This window comes from Pristiophorus japonicus, unplaced genomic scaffold, assembly GCF_044704955.1.
Source record: "Pristiophorus japonicus isolate sPriJap1 unplaced genomic scaffold, sPriJap1.hap1 HAP1_SCAFFOLD_226, whole genome shotgun sequence".
Taxonomy (NCBI): Eukaryota; Metazoa; Chordata; class Chondrichthyes; family Pristiophoridae; genus Pristiophorus; species Pristiophorus japonicus.
This window is the reverse complement of record NW_027251973.1, coordinates 397,068-412,207: the sequence shown is the minus strand read 5'-3', so window position 1 is coordinate 412,207 and position 15,140 is coordinate 397,068. Positions and strand designations below refer to the sequence as shown.

Below are 15,140 nucleotides of genomic sequence, written 5' to 3'. Positions count from 1 at the left end.
TGAACCAGATGAGGGGTCTGCAAGGTAGGATGACGCTTGGGATAAATCAATGGACGCTGAAGTTCAGCAGGTTCATGTGGCAAACATTCACAGCTCATATACCAAAACGCCACCTATGATGATGAAAGTCCGATTAAACGGCATCCCGGTACGCATGGAGCTGGACACGGGGCCAGCCAGTCACTCATGAGTGTTCAACAATTTGAAAAGCTGTGGCCACTCAAAGCCAGCAGACCCAAACTAGAACGCATTGAGACGCAATTACGGATGTACACCAAAGAAATCATTCGAGCTAGGCAGTGCAATGTTGGCGGTCACACACAATGGATCGGTGAACCGCCTGCTGCTCTGGATTGTCCCGGGCAATGGTCCCGCACTGTTGGGGAGGAGCTGGTTAGCTGAAATTAACTGGAAATGGGGGGATGTGCACGCCATGTCATCTGTGGAGCGAAGTCCATGCTCACAGGTCCTCCAGCAATTTGAGTCACTATTTCAGCCTGGCGTCGGGACATTCAAAGCGACCAAAGTGGTGATGCGCATCACCCCGGACGCCAGACCAGTGCACCACAAAGCCACAGCTGTGCCATATGTGATGCGGGAGAAAATTGAGAGCGAGTTGGACCGGTTGCTGAGAGAGGGCATCATCTCGCCTGTTTAATTCAGCAACTGGGCAAGCCCCATCGTTCCCGCCCTAAAAGCAGATGGCTCAGTCAGGATCTGTGGCGACTACAAGGTCACTATCAACCGGGTGTTCCTATAAGACCAATACCCGCACCCGGGAACCGAGGAATTTTTGTCACGCTGGCTGGCGGCCAACTGTTCACCAAGTTGGACCTCACCTTAACCTACATGACCCAAGAACTGGCCGACAAATCGAAACTACTGACCACCATCACCACGCACAAGGGCCTGTTTGTTTACAAGTGTCTGTTTGGCATTCGATCAGCGGCCGCGATTTTTGAAAGAAACATGGAAAGCCTGCTCAAATCCATCCCTGGAACAATCGTATTTCAGGACGACACCCTTATCACCGGTCGTGACACCGAGGAACACCTCCACAACCTGGAGGAGGTGCTACGCCGACTGGATCGGGTAGGCCTGCGACTCAAGAAGTCTAAGGTTGCGTTTTTGGCTCCCGAGGTCGAGTTTCTGGGCAGAAGGGTTGCTGCAGATGGGATTCGGCCTACCGAATCCAAAACTGAGGCGATTCAACGAGCGCGCAGGCCCTGCAACACATCGGAGTTGCGTTCATTTCTGGGACTCTTGAACTATTTCGGGAACTTTCTGCCGAACTTAAGCACATTGTTGGAGCCGCTACACGTGCTCCTGCGTAAGGGTTGTGATTGGTTTTGGGGTGACTGTCAGGAACGGGCTTTCAAAGTAGGCGGAACCTACTTTGCTCAAATAAGTTGTTGACCCTGTACGACCCCCATAAGAAATTGGTTCTGACATGTGATGCATCGTCCTATGGGGTTGGATGCGTGTTGCAGCAGGGTAACACTGAGGGCCCACTATAACCTGTAGCTTATGCCTCCAGGTCGCGCGCTCAAGCTGAACGGGGTTATGGGATGGTTGAGAAGGAAGCACTCGCATGTGTCTATGGGGTGAGAAAGATGCATCAGTACCTTTTTGACAGGAGGTTCGAATTAGAAACGGACCACAAGCCGTTAGCCTTGCTGTCTGACAGCAGGGATGTTATCAATGCCAACGCATCAGCTCGCATACAGCGATGGGTTCTCACACTTGCTGCATATGACTGCACCAGCCTGGCACGGAAAATTGCGCTGACGCGCTCAGCAGGCTTACACTGGCCACCACCACGGGGGCAGCGGAGCAAAGCGCTGAGATCGTCATGGCTGCCGATGCCTTTGACAGCGCAGGCTCCCCCATCACAGCCCGCCAGATCAAAATCTGGACCAACAGAGATCCCCTCCTATCCTTGATTAAGAAATGTTTCTTGACCGGTGATTGGGCACCCGCACACGGAGCCTGCCCTGAGGAGGTTGGGCCGCTTCACAGACGGATGGATGAGCTCTCCATCCAAGCCGACTGCCTATTATGGAGCAACCGGGTAGTCATGCCCCAGAGGGGCAGGGAAGCATTCGTCAGGGAACTCCACAGCGAGCACCCGGGCATCATGCTGATGAAGGCCATTGCCCGGTCACATGTGTGGTGGCCGGGAATTGATTCAGACCTAGAACACTGTATTCGCAGGTGCACGACATGTGCCCAGCTAGGTAATGCCCTCAGGGAGGCCCCGCTCAGCCCGTGGCCCTGGCCCACCAGGCCATGGTCACGTATTCACGTAGACTACGCGTGCCCGTTCATGAGAAAAATGATTCTCATTGTGGTTGATGCACTCGATTCATTTCGAGTACGCATCATTTTGAATTTGTGCACGATATCCACCATCGTGGAGAGTCTGCGTGCGGTCTTTGCGACCCACGGCTTGCCAGACTTCCTTGTTAGCGATAATGGCCCATGTTTCACAAGCTACAAATTCCGGGAGTTCATGCCGGGTACTAGCATTAACCATGTCAGGACAGCACCGTTCAAGCTGGCCTCCAATGGCCAGGCGGAACGTGAGGTCCAAATCATAAAGCAAGGCATGCTCCGGATTCAAGGACCCTCCCTTCAATGCCGCCTATCGCGCCTCCTGCTGGCCTATAGGTCTCCACCGCACTCGCTCACGGGGGTCCCACCTGCGGAGCTACTCATGAAACGAACACTCAAAACTCGGTTGTCCCTCATTCATCCAGTCCCGTCCGACATTGTTGAGGGCAAGCGCCAGTCCCAAAACGAGTACCATGACCGAAATTCAAGGGGGAGATGTATAGAAATTGATGACCCGGTATTTGTTCTCAATCACGCTTTGGGGCCCAAATGGCTCGAGGGTACTGTAATAGACAAAGAGGGGAATAGGGTCATAGTGGTTAAACTTAACAATGGGCAGATATGCCGCAAGCATCTGGACCAAGTGAAAAAAAGGTTCAGCATGGACACTTAGGAACCTGAGGAAGATCATGAGATGGTATTCACACCACCACCAGTGAACGAGCAACAAGAACATTCAGCAGCATGCACAGTCCCGGTGGTCAGCCCGGAACCACGCATACCAAGGCTCAACAACCAGAGCCTCAATTGCAGCGCTCCATGCGAGAGTGCAGACCACCCAAGAGACTTAACCTATCATCCCAATAAGATGTTGAGGAGAGGTGATGTCATGTATGTAACCTTTATGTAACAACACTGTATATACATAAGAAATGCACACCTTGACCACAGGGGATGAACTTGTGGGAGACACTTCTCACCTGGTCATCCAGGTATATAATAAAAGGAGGTCCCACACAGGGTCATCACTTCCTGGTCCCTTGAATAAAGGTTCAGGTCATGGAGTGACCTTGTCCACAGAATGTGCCTCGTGTGGATTTGTGGTATTGCGTAAGGACTTTACACATCCTTTCAGTAACCAATGTGTGAGCAATTGCAGTTAAAGGCAGGGAAAGCATGGGCCCCATCATTATCGATTAATTACTTTCACTAATTTTAATAATCTCTCTACTCTATACTCTCATCGCTGTACTCTGCATTCTCTGTACTCTCTACGCTGTATACCAGTCGGTTTGATAGGCCCCAACAATATCAGTAAATAACTTCACTATGTAAAAACTATTTACAAAATAATTTCAATTATATAAAAACTATTTACCAGAAATAACGTGATAATACCTATTTATATTCCCTGTCCCAATATTCTGAGTACAATTATCTTCAATTTAACTCTCTAAGGGCCCAAGTTTCGGGCCGCGCCGAGAACGGCGCAGCCCCGACCTGGACGCCCGTTTTTCGCGCTCGAAAGTGCACCGAAAAAATACTTGCATATTCTCCGGCTCCCTGCAGGTCTTCAGCAGCTTGCCGCGGTGTGCACAGAACAGTGGGGGGGGGGGGGCAGAGCAAGAGATTCACGGCGATTCTACAAGTAGTGGGGGGCGGGGCTAATTTAAATAAGGCAACGTCGTGCCGGCAACCCTGCGCGTGCGCGTTGGAGCGCGCGCGCACGCGCAGTGGCATATAAACAATGGCACTCGGCCATTTTTAAAGGGACTAGAGGAAAAGTGAAGATTTGTCTCATGGACCCCTGACCGAACGGCCTCAGTCTTCACAGCTCGGAGGCTTCTGCTGCCGCCGCTGTGGCTTAACGCCAACCCTATCCCCTGGCCGAATGGCCTCCGTCCCCTTCGCAGCTCGAAAGCTGCTTGCTGTTTCTTCGGCTGCCGTCCAGACACTGATGGAAGTAAGGCCTGCCTGAAGCACCGCAGCTCGAAGCCTGATGCTGTTTCACACAGGTAGGAACATGGAATATTTCATCTTTGCTTTGTTTATAAATTTTTATTCAGGTTGGATCTTTATTTGTATAAGTATGACTGTTGAATGATTGTCGAATTTAATTACTTCTCTTCACCCCCCCCCGCCCCGTTCCCTACGCCTAATTTGTAACCTACGCCTGATCTGTAAAGTGTATGCAAAGTTTTTCTGAGCGTACAAAAATCTTCACTTACTCCATTCTGTTCGTTTGGAGTAAGTTTTCACTGCCTAAACTTTCAAAAAAGGCGTAAGTGGCCGGACACGCCCCCTTTTGAAAAAAAAATTCTGTTGCAAAGTGAAACTGTTCTAACTGACTAGAACTGGAGCAAACTAAATGCCGAGAATTGAAATTTCTAAGATACTCCATTCTAAACCAGTTGTTCCAAAAAAACAGGAGCAACTCAAGCCGAAACTTGGGGCCCTTAATAACTCTCAACTAATTCTCCACCCTTCTGAAACGCAGCTGAAACTTCAAGTGAAGGTCTCACTCTTTTATTTGAAATATTCACACTTAGATGAAATCTTGCTCTTTTGCTTTTTCTTCTGTATAGAATCATAGAATCATAGCAGTTTACAGCACGGAAGGGGGCCATTTCAGCCCATCATGTCTGTGCCGGCCAACAAGGGGCTCTCCAGCCTAATCCCCCTTTCCAGCTCTCGGTCCGTAGCCCTGCAGGTGACGGCACTTCAAGTGCACATCCAAGCACTTTTTAAATGTGGTGAGGGTTTCCGATGGGCCGTGATCTTATTGAATGTCGGAGCAGGGTCGAGACGCCAAGTGGCCGACTCCTGCTCCTATTCCTTCTATCCTCATACGGACATTGAGGGACGGGTGGAGACTAGGCAGTCCATGCCGTCCCACGATATTGTGCATCGCAACATAGGCACTCTCCACCCCACCCGAAATCCTGCCGATCTCCTGCCAGAGGGACAAAACCCTCAACAGGCAAGAGTGCGAGGGCGGGGCTGGCAGAGGGAGGCGAGGGATGCCCAGGTGAAGACATGGAGGGATGTGTAGAGGAGGATATCAATATTAACGTTGGTGCCCAGGGAGACAGTGTAGGCCAGTGAGGCCAGGAGTAATGGGCAAGGGGGAAGAAGATGCAGATGGCGGGGTTTTGGGCAAGTTGGAGCTGATGGAGGATGAACATTTAGAAAGAAATAAGGTTTGAGTATGGGGTGGGGATTGTGGACTTTTGGGCCTGGGTGGGTGAGGTGGGCATCTTTGCAAAAGACATCACCGCCCCTAGCAACAGGCTTCTTATTGGCGGAGCCAGCCACGTCACTCAGCGCGGCCCAGCCCCTCTCCTAACCCGCGCAGGTTATGCTAATTATGCTAATCATGTCCTCGCGCTCCCTCCCCCAACCGTTGAGAGCAGGGAGCGGGCGGGCGCACTCCATCCAGACTGATTGACAGGGCGGCAGCCAATAGCAAGGCGGGGGAATTGTGAAGTACAGTGCATTTCGGCCAATGGCGAGCGGGGCACGAGGGAGGAGGGAGGGGAAACAAGCGACGGCGTTATTCTCCCCGGAGCGCCGCTCAGTGCGGCAGTCTAATGGGGAGAGAGTGGCCACTGGTGTGATGGCGGGGTGATAGAGAGAGGTGAGAGTGAAGGGGATGTTCTCCGGTCCTCAGTGACCATGCCGCGCATTGAGCACCACGCTTATCAATCTGAAGGTACTCGATCAAATTCCTTGTCGAAATCATTCGGGCCTCTTGTCTATATTTTGGACTATCACTGTTCAATACACCTTAAATTTTAAGCATTTAAATCAATATTTGGCCAATGAGTGTTATTTGCTTTTCCAACCAAAGCTGCCACAACTGTCACAGTTTTTGGATTTTTATGCTAGGTATTTTCATGGGCTCAGTGTTAGCAGTCATTTCTGTAAGTGGACCTCACATTCCCTACAACCTGGAGTGTACCTTTTCCTGTCCACTATCTAGCTAAATGATTGTTTGACCCAGGATCATAAAAGGAACCCTTACTCCATACACTGGCAACAAGAATATAATACGTGTTTCTTTACAGAAGGTGGACTGAATAAACAATACCAAGAAAAGACAAGTTTAAAAACAAGTGGTACATCTGTCTAAGAGATGTGAACGGAATGTAGTTTCACACTGAAAATATGTATTTCCCTATACCTACAGACTCAAGAAAAGAATAAAAGGTGCAACATACTTTTCCTCTAAACATAGGCCCTAAAATAGAAAATTTATACTAGCTTAACCCTTCGAGGCTAAGCTGGCTCAGGATTTAAAGTACACACAGCCTTTGGATGATTTTTGTAAATGCCACACAAGCTCTGGGACTGGACCTGCCTCTACAGACCGACAGAAGTTTATACCACAAAAGGCCATTCGGTCCATGTCTGCCAGTTCTTGGCTAGGTAATTCCACAAACCCATTGTCCTACTTTCCCCTATAACAATGCATCATCCTCTACTTCAAATTTCTATAATCTGATTTTCACTTAAAAGACCCAACAGTCTCTGCCATTCACCAGGGCAAAACGTTCCATGCTCTGGCAACTTCCCACATGAAAAGATTTCTCCAAACCTCTATCCTCAGTCTCGGTGACAAATTTAAACTGATGAGCTCTGGTCAGTCACCCACCAATCAGAGAAAAGTCTTTCCAATATCACTAATTATTGGGTTACAGTAGAGTAGTTGTTATGCCACTAGACTAATATTCCAGAGGCCTGGACTAATATTTAATAAACTGCAAGTTTAATTCACAGCATGGCCATTTGACTATTTGAAGTCAGTTTAAAAATCTGGAAATAAAAAGTGGTTATCAGTAAGAGTGACCATGAATTTGTCAGATTGTCAACAAAACCCAACTGCCTCACTGATATCCTTCAGGGAAGGAAATCTGTCGTCTTATACAGTCTGGTCTTTATAGGACACATCATTGTGTTTGAATCAACTGGCCTTTGAAGTATCCTACCAAGCCACTTAGTTATATCCAACCCAGAAGGCGGCCCACCACCACTTTCTCAGGTCAGTTAGGGATCGGCAAAAATTGCTGGCCTTGTCAGCGATGCCCACATCCAAAGAAATAATTTTAAAAATCTCTCTTAAATCCACTCATAATTTTAAAAAACTCATTAAATCTCCTTAGCTTTCTCTTCTCTAGCAGATATAGTTTTAAGTATCTTAGGTTTGTCCTCATAACTATATTGGCTCAGATTTTTCAGTAAAACTAACAGTGAGGCTATCAGTTATATCAGAGGCCACCATTACTATGGAGTAAATCGGGCAGCAACTTCCAGCATCTGCACCTGCAGTTAAAATGCGGAAATCAGGAAGTTGCTGTCAGAGCTGCCCTGCTCCTCCACAAGCTTCCCTGTCGGTGTATCTCGCCAAGAGATTCAGCATTGAAATACATGGAATGTCATGAAGTTGCTGTACTTCGGCAATATATACACACTGAACTCGCCAGAAAGGTTATGGCTAGTCCATTCAAGTTTAAGTAAATATTTAACGACATGCAAGTCTTGATTATGACCAGACAACCTCTCTGACACTGAAAATGAACTTTTATAGGTGTGGTAACTAATTTCTTCAGATTTTAATTATCGGAGTGATTATTTGCACTAGTTTTTTTTGAGCATCCTACTGTGCCTGTGCGCCCTGGACTCCGCCTCCGACGCTTATGCGCCACCGCCCACTGGACACCACCCCATCCTCCCGCGCACGTGCAGACTCCTCGAACCCAACATTGGAAGTCAGGCACATATACTGGAGCTGTGCCGTGTGGAGCTGCGCCGCGTGTGTCTAGCTATGGATTATCTCCAGGACTTTTGTCCAGAATATCACTGCAATTATCAACACGAACATCTTCGCGACCTTCTGTGGTAGAAGGTGGGAGAGCGAGAGAGAGACTGAGAGGGGAGAGAGACTGGGGGAGAGAGAGGGGAGAGAGAGAGAGACTGGGGTTGGGGGACGGGGGGGGCGAAGAGAGAGAGAGACTGGGGCTAAGGAGAGGAGAGGAGCGAGAGAGAGAGAGAGAGACTGGGGTTGGGGGACGGGGGGGCGAAGAGAGAGAGAGACTGGGGCTAAGGAGAGGAGAGAGAGAGACTGAGGTGAGGGAGAAGGGAAAGAGAGAGAGAGAGAGACTGAGGGGAGGGAGAAGAGGAGGGCGAAGGACTGGGTGCGGGGCGAGGGGGCCAAGGCGAGGGCGAGAGACCGGGGGACTCGGGGAAGAGGCATCACGTTCTTCCAACCCCACCCCTTTACAGCCACAACCATTTTCTCAGAAAGCTCGGTGCATGTGTCACTATTCACTTCACACCCAATCAACCTATTAACAATCTAACCCACACCCAATGTCCCATCTATGGGGCGGCGGGCGGGGGCAGGATGAGGTCAGGAGCTTGGGCTGGGATGGGTCAGGAGCTTGGGCTGGGATGGGGCAGGAGCTTGGGCTGCTCTATCTTGTCGAGAGATGACAGTCGGAATGGCTCAAATTACACTACAAAGCCACTGAGAACTTGGGCGGGGTGGTTCTAATTACACATTCCAGAGAAACTGCTCGGTGTGTCTTAGCCTCCAAGGGGACCAATCAACAATCAGGTCATGTGATCATGGAGAGCCAATCAGAGCATGTTGTATTGCAAATATGCGCATCCTTTAATTATTGTTAGAGATTTGGAAAACAATTTTAATGGCGCAGAAATTCTGCTTTCTCCTTCCCGAGGGCATTCGACAGGATTTTAGAGAAAAAATGTGCACCTACCTGAAGCTGCTGCGCCCGCTCGAGTTCCCGATCCGCGGGCCTCCTCTCCCTGCGCGCGCAAGTCTACAACTCCTATTATTATGAATGAGAAACCCCCCAAAATACTAATAAAAAATAGAAAATGTACACTACATATTTAAGATTCATTTAAATTAAAATTATTGTCTCATAAAAAAAATAGTTTCCCAATTTTTAAAAATGTTTTTTTGATTATGCCTTAAAATAAACATACCGTAGTGAGGAGGGTTTTAAACAATAAAACCTGTTTTCATAACTTTATTTTAATATGTTTTTGTGTGTTTTAAAACACTTGCTCCAGCAAAAGTAGGCTATGCACCTGTTTTTTCAGGCGCAAGATTTGTGAGGACATTTGCTGGACAAGATATGCGTAAATATCGCAATCTTGCACGTACAAATGTCCTCGCTCCAGCTTGACGGATCGGAAAAGCCGGTTTACAGCACATGCGCATTGCGTGCTAAAAACCGGCTTTTCCAATGCCTTCCCGGGCTCGTAGAAACTTTGTACGGGCCCAGGGATGTCTGAATTTCTACTCCAGTTTTTTTTAAAACTTTTTCTTTCTCTTAATCCCATCTTTCTTTCCCTGTCTTAATTTTGCTTTCTGTACATGAATTGACATTGAATTAAATATTCTAACTTACACTTCCTGGTTTAGACTCTGCATGGCTAAGTATCTGACTGGTTGAAGACACATGCTGTTGCTTGTCCTCTTCAGATCCCATGTAGAGTGCGCCCCTCTGAAATTGTTCTCTAATTACCATAAGTCATCGCGCAAAAGCCCACTAAAAGTCTGTATAAGTCATCGCGCAGAAGCCCACTAAAAGTCTGTATAAGTCACCGCGCAAAAGCCCACTAAAAGTCTGTGGGCAGCTGTGAGAGTAACGGACAGCGAGTGTCATTTGTTCACCACTGACCATAAAATCTGGGCCAGAGAATATATACTCCGATTCCCTGTATTTGCTTTCAAAAGATATTACCTCACACTTAACCACATTAAGTTGCATCTGTCACCTGTGTGCCATTCTGCTAACCTGTGACTTTCTGAAATCTATATAACTCTTGTTATTTGTCATACCCCCTTACTTTTAGATCAACAAATTTCAAGATTATGCTCTCTATGCCAAAGTCGAAATCATCTATCCATACAAAAAACGAAAGTGGATCCAGCACTGGCCCCTGGAATACACCACTTACAAATCTGCTCTAATCCAAGGAACACAAATTTACCTGAAAGTTTTGTTTCTTGTTTCAACTAACTTTCTTTCCATATGACTACTTTTCCTTCTATGCAAAATGTTTTTATTGTTCTAACAACCCTCTTGTGAGACACGCTATTAAAAGCCTCTGGAAATCCATGTACACTTCATCCACTTTACTTTTAAAAAAAATTGTCAAATCTGAATAACTTAATAAATCCATGCTGACTTCTTAATTAGTCAATACGATTCTAAACACTCACTAATTTTATCTTGAATTATGGATTCTGGAAGGATGAAATATCAAAGTCCTTGCTCTGTCTCATTTGCATATTGCTAATTTGGACAAAAAGCTGCCTCCTGCCAGCAACAGGAAAATTACCCAAAATATTCATTTTATGATCATTTGTCAAGACAGTATTCCTTCGAGAATCTGCAATATGGGAAATAATTTTAATGATGCCCACACACTACTTTCACAACTTGACTGTTACTTATGGTTCACGGTGTTATTCGTGATTGCATTGTGAAGCTCCATTATTACTTGGACTACCTGAAAGTGATTGTTGGTTGATTGAAGTCACCAACAATATTATAAAATGGCTCCAGTGGGATGGCTGATTTTAGCATGTGAATAGAAATTTATAACATATACTTTGGCCAATTTTTTTTCAAGAATATCTTTTGAAATTTAAAACTTTTTCATGCAATAAAAACCATGTCTCCATTTCTGTATGGGCATATGGTTGTCCTTATCCACCTCTTGCTCGGTGTCAGTTGACTCTTAAACAAAGAGTGAAATAGAGAAATGTCAGAATAATCAATAATTGCATCAAAAATGCATTTTAATCACTGAAATTGGTTATAAAGCTTGCTTGTCAAATTTTCATTCATTCTAAAATTACCAGGAATTGCATGTTTCCAATTGGTTTGAGCCATCTTCGGATTCTTCAGCTCTTTACAAAAATGGCACTAAAAATAAACAAACATTTCATTTTTATTCAGACAGACTAGAAAATCAACTAATAATTCAGCAGCAGATTGGGAAATCTGTTTGTGTTTTAAATTCAGCTCCAAACGATCTACTGCATCCTGTTCAATAAAAGGTATATAACATGGTCGCAACTTCTTATAACGTCTACCAAGGGCAATTAATTTTGGTAAGCTTTTCTTTGATTCTAAAGGATATGTGACTTTGTACATCTCCTTTACTATATCAGGGAGATAATCCATTTTAATTTCCAAGCATTGTTTTGTTATGCATATGTCTAGTTTATCTTGAGATTCTATCTTGTTCAGTTCAGTGTTTTCCACACTATTATGTTTTCGTAATAGCAATTTTTGGGTGTGTTGTAATATATCCTTATGAGAATCAGTGTTACTGGACAATGTTTTGCTTCCTTTTCGAATGTCTGAATGTGCAATCGGATCTTTTATTAAACTAGAATCGATAAAATTAATTTAAGATTTCTGAACAACACTGGAAAGGAGACCCCTTTTATGATTGATGATTTTCTTCTTCATATTGATCTCCAACATTTTCTTATGTTTATCGCTTCTGAATGCCAGTTCAGTTAGAACAACTATACATGCAAATAAGGCTGTGGATTTAGCTGGGAATAAATCAATGTTGGAGCAGGTGGAATGAATGCATTTCTTGATCTCTGAATTTCTGTTGGTATGCCCCAGTTAAGCTGAAGTTTTTTCTGTGTAATGTGTCATTCCAGATTGATCCTGACATTATCTTCAAGGAAAACTGTTTCTATACCAATAGGCTCTATTTCAGCTGTACATGTCTTGATTGGTGGAGGTACTGGTGGTGCTTTAGGAATAATTTCCAATGACTTTTCATATGAAGTTGGAAATCCCCACAAACTTGAAATAAGCTTTTGTTTTAAGTTTAACTCCAAACGATCAACAGCATCATGTTCCATAAAAGGTATATACAATGGTCTTGGTTTTTTTATATCCTTTCCCAACTCTAATTGACTTTGGTAAATGTTTATTTGATGCTAGAGAATAGGAATGTTTATACGATTCCATTACGAGATTTGGTAAACAATCTACGTTAATTTCAACATATTGTTTCGTTAAGCACATAATTAATTTATTTTTGTCTTCTGGCTTGAAGTTGATAACAACAGATACCTCTCTTAAATTGTTTGCTTTTCCCTTCCTACTACCTCTTTCAGGTTGTGATGGAAACATGTTTTCTCTTCCATTCTGAGGCAATTCTTTCTGACGGGGAATGATTTTAAAAGGATATGGCATATTAGTTTTATTGGACACTGAATAATTTCGATCAATGTTTTCTGACTGCAGTCGTGCCGCAACCATGAAATCAGCTAAAGATTGCTGGACAAGCCTGGGGAGGCCCCACTTATTGATTATTATTCTACTCTTTTCATTTCTTTCTATAATGTTTTTATGTTTTACAGTTATGAATGGCAATTCGGTGGTGACAACAACTGTATCAATTAGATTTAGCTGTGAAGGAATCAATTTAGGCGAGGATGAAGTGAATATTTCTGTTGATCTCTGAAAATTTGAGGATAAATCCCTGTTGTGTTGGAGGTTTTTCTGTGTAATGTGCAATTCAAGACGGTTTCTCGTTTTGTTATCAATGAAAGTTGAGTCCACGTTGACTGGCTCTATTTGGGCATCTCTCACCTTGGTTATGAGGGTTGCTTGAGGAGACATCATTCTCATTGAATTTTCAAAGGAAGTTGGGCATTCCCAGAGATGGGAAATAAGTCTTTGCTTTAAATTCATTTCCAAGCAGTCAACAGCATCCTGTTCAATAAATGGTATACACCGTTGTTGATACGGATTCGTTTTCCATCAGTCTGTTTCAGCGAATATACTGACACGCGAACACCTTAGCAGCTTTTAACAAAGCAGTCTTTATTAAATGTTTCAACGGCCGGGATTTATCAGAATAAAGGAACACTCTCCCTCAGAGTGCACTCACTTCCCTCGGACAAGCCCCGTTACAATATAGGGGTGCAACGGTTATACACTTTCGGTACGTAATACAATTGAGGGACATTCCGTTCACCCTATCCTTTTGTGATCCCTCCTTCCCTTTGTCCACTCATGAGCCGACATCTGGCCTTCCTTGCCCAATTAGATACGGGTAATTGGTTATGTGTAATAGCAACTGTTTTGCACAAAGAGCTTTTTCACCCATTGCTTGTTATTGCTACAATTTTACTGGCATGACTAGTAACCAAGACCTTGAGCAAGTCTGCTATTTGTGCCAATGTTGTAACATTTGCAGTCTGACATTCTTTTGGTTATCCTTCCATGATTCCTTTGTTCACTTCACTGTCTCCATTGCTATACATTTTCACACATTCTCACCGTGGCCTTGGTCTTGGACCTCTTCTGTTAGGAGGAATAAACTTAATTGAAGGTATTTTGTATGGGTTGTGAACACTGCTGACTGATTCGTGAACATTAGATGGAATTTCAACCCATTTCTTAGAAATACATATTTCAGGTTCATTAATAATATTCTGAATCTTCTCTATAGGCATGGTTATGCCAGTGGTGCATGGTCTAGTAAACATAATTGATGAATGACTGTTATTTATTTTTTGTTGTGTTGTAAATTGAGCTCTCCTTGTTTTGATCTCATCAAAATAATTAATTTGCTTAGATTCTATTGCGTGGTTTTTAGATGCTGGAGTCTGCTTCTCACCAAGAGGTTGTAGATTAGCTAATGTAACTGTATTTGTGCTAAAAATGGAAACTGGTGAAACAGTCATGGCTCCTTGTCTTGATATAGTGTGATACATTTGTTTCTTGGCATATATTTTGGATGGTACACTAGCCTGTACAGCAAATCTATCTTTACTTTCTATGTTCTCAGGGACATCATTTCCTTTTGTAGATGTGTCCATTTTCATTTCCAATTCTTTGGAGTTCAGCTGTTGCATATTTTCAGTCTCATTCAACGGAATAATTTCAACTTGATCTTTATTTACAAATGGCATATTCCCATATGTAATGTCAATATTTTTCAAAAAGGATTCATTCACTGAAGGAAGTGATGGCGCATGCTCAGCCTCTGTTTTTGATGGTTGGTGTGTTGAAGTTGGATGTTGTTGGGGTACATCAGGTTTATTAATGCTCTGCAGCAGATGGTAACTTGACATCTCTTGAAGTGGCTGTTCTTTGTTCACATAACAGTTAGATCTGTGCTGAGGAATTTTTCTGTCCAGATGAGAATCCAGATACTCAATGCTGCATTTACTAATTTGGGGCGTATCAATTTCTTTGATAATAACGTCAAAGGATTTTACTTTGCCTTCAGTTGCAGTAGTTGTTGGTCTCATTTCAAGGTGAGCTACCTGATCATGCAGCAGTGGTGTTTCAACCTCTTCAGTTTTAATTTCAACTGAATCTTCTTTGAGGGCATAGACTGGCGATTTTTGTATTCCAACAGATTGTTGAACACGAGGGGTACTTCTGCAGCCTTGATTTATCTTTCTTTCCAAATTTAATTTTAGGCGAGTGGCCTGCCTTTCATTGAATGTTGAGACTTCCAATTTCATTATGGTCGCATTAGCAGAATCTGCGGAGTTAACTTCCTTGACTGATATTGGTCTCCACTGTTGCATTCCAATCCTCCTTTGCAGATTGAATTCCAAGTCATAAACATCATTTTCAGTGAGGCTGAATGTTTTTATTTCCTTCATTTTAAGTTCAATAGATGAATTTTGAGGTTAAGGTGATAGTAGAGGCATCATCATTGAAAGTGACTTCCTTTGAATGTGTGGCAATCCCCACAGACTTTCTAATGCCATC

General features: G+C 44.3%; 1 protein-coding gene and 1 long non-coding RNA gene across 5 annotated transcripts in view; one reads left to right on the top strand and one right to left on the bottom strand.

The window, feature by feature from the left end:
* Positions 1-15,140, top strand: part of LOC139245640 (zinc finger protein 462-like) — a 238,632-nt gene that overhangs the window by 184,057 nt on the left and 39,435 nt on the right. For 3 of the 4 annotated variants that reach the window (XM_070871219.1, XM_070871217.1, XM_070871218.1), the window contains exons 3-4: positions 6,402-6,543; positions 11,334-11,488. The exons of the other annotated variant lie outside the window; for it this stretch is intronic. The gene's annotated coding sequence lies outside the window, so the exon portion shown is untranslated. The remainder of the gene's footprint in view (positions 1-6,401; positions 6,544-11,333; positions 11,489-15,140) is intronic. 4 annotated transcript variants of the gene reach the window in all.
* Positions 11,027-11,302, bottom strand: LOC139245637 (uncharacterized). The gene is made up of 2 exons (XR_011590032.1): positions 11,234-11,302; positions 11,027-11,111 (listed from the first exon to the last, which is right to left on the bottom strand). It is a non-coding gene; the product is annotated as an uncharacterized lncRNA (long non-coding RNA).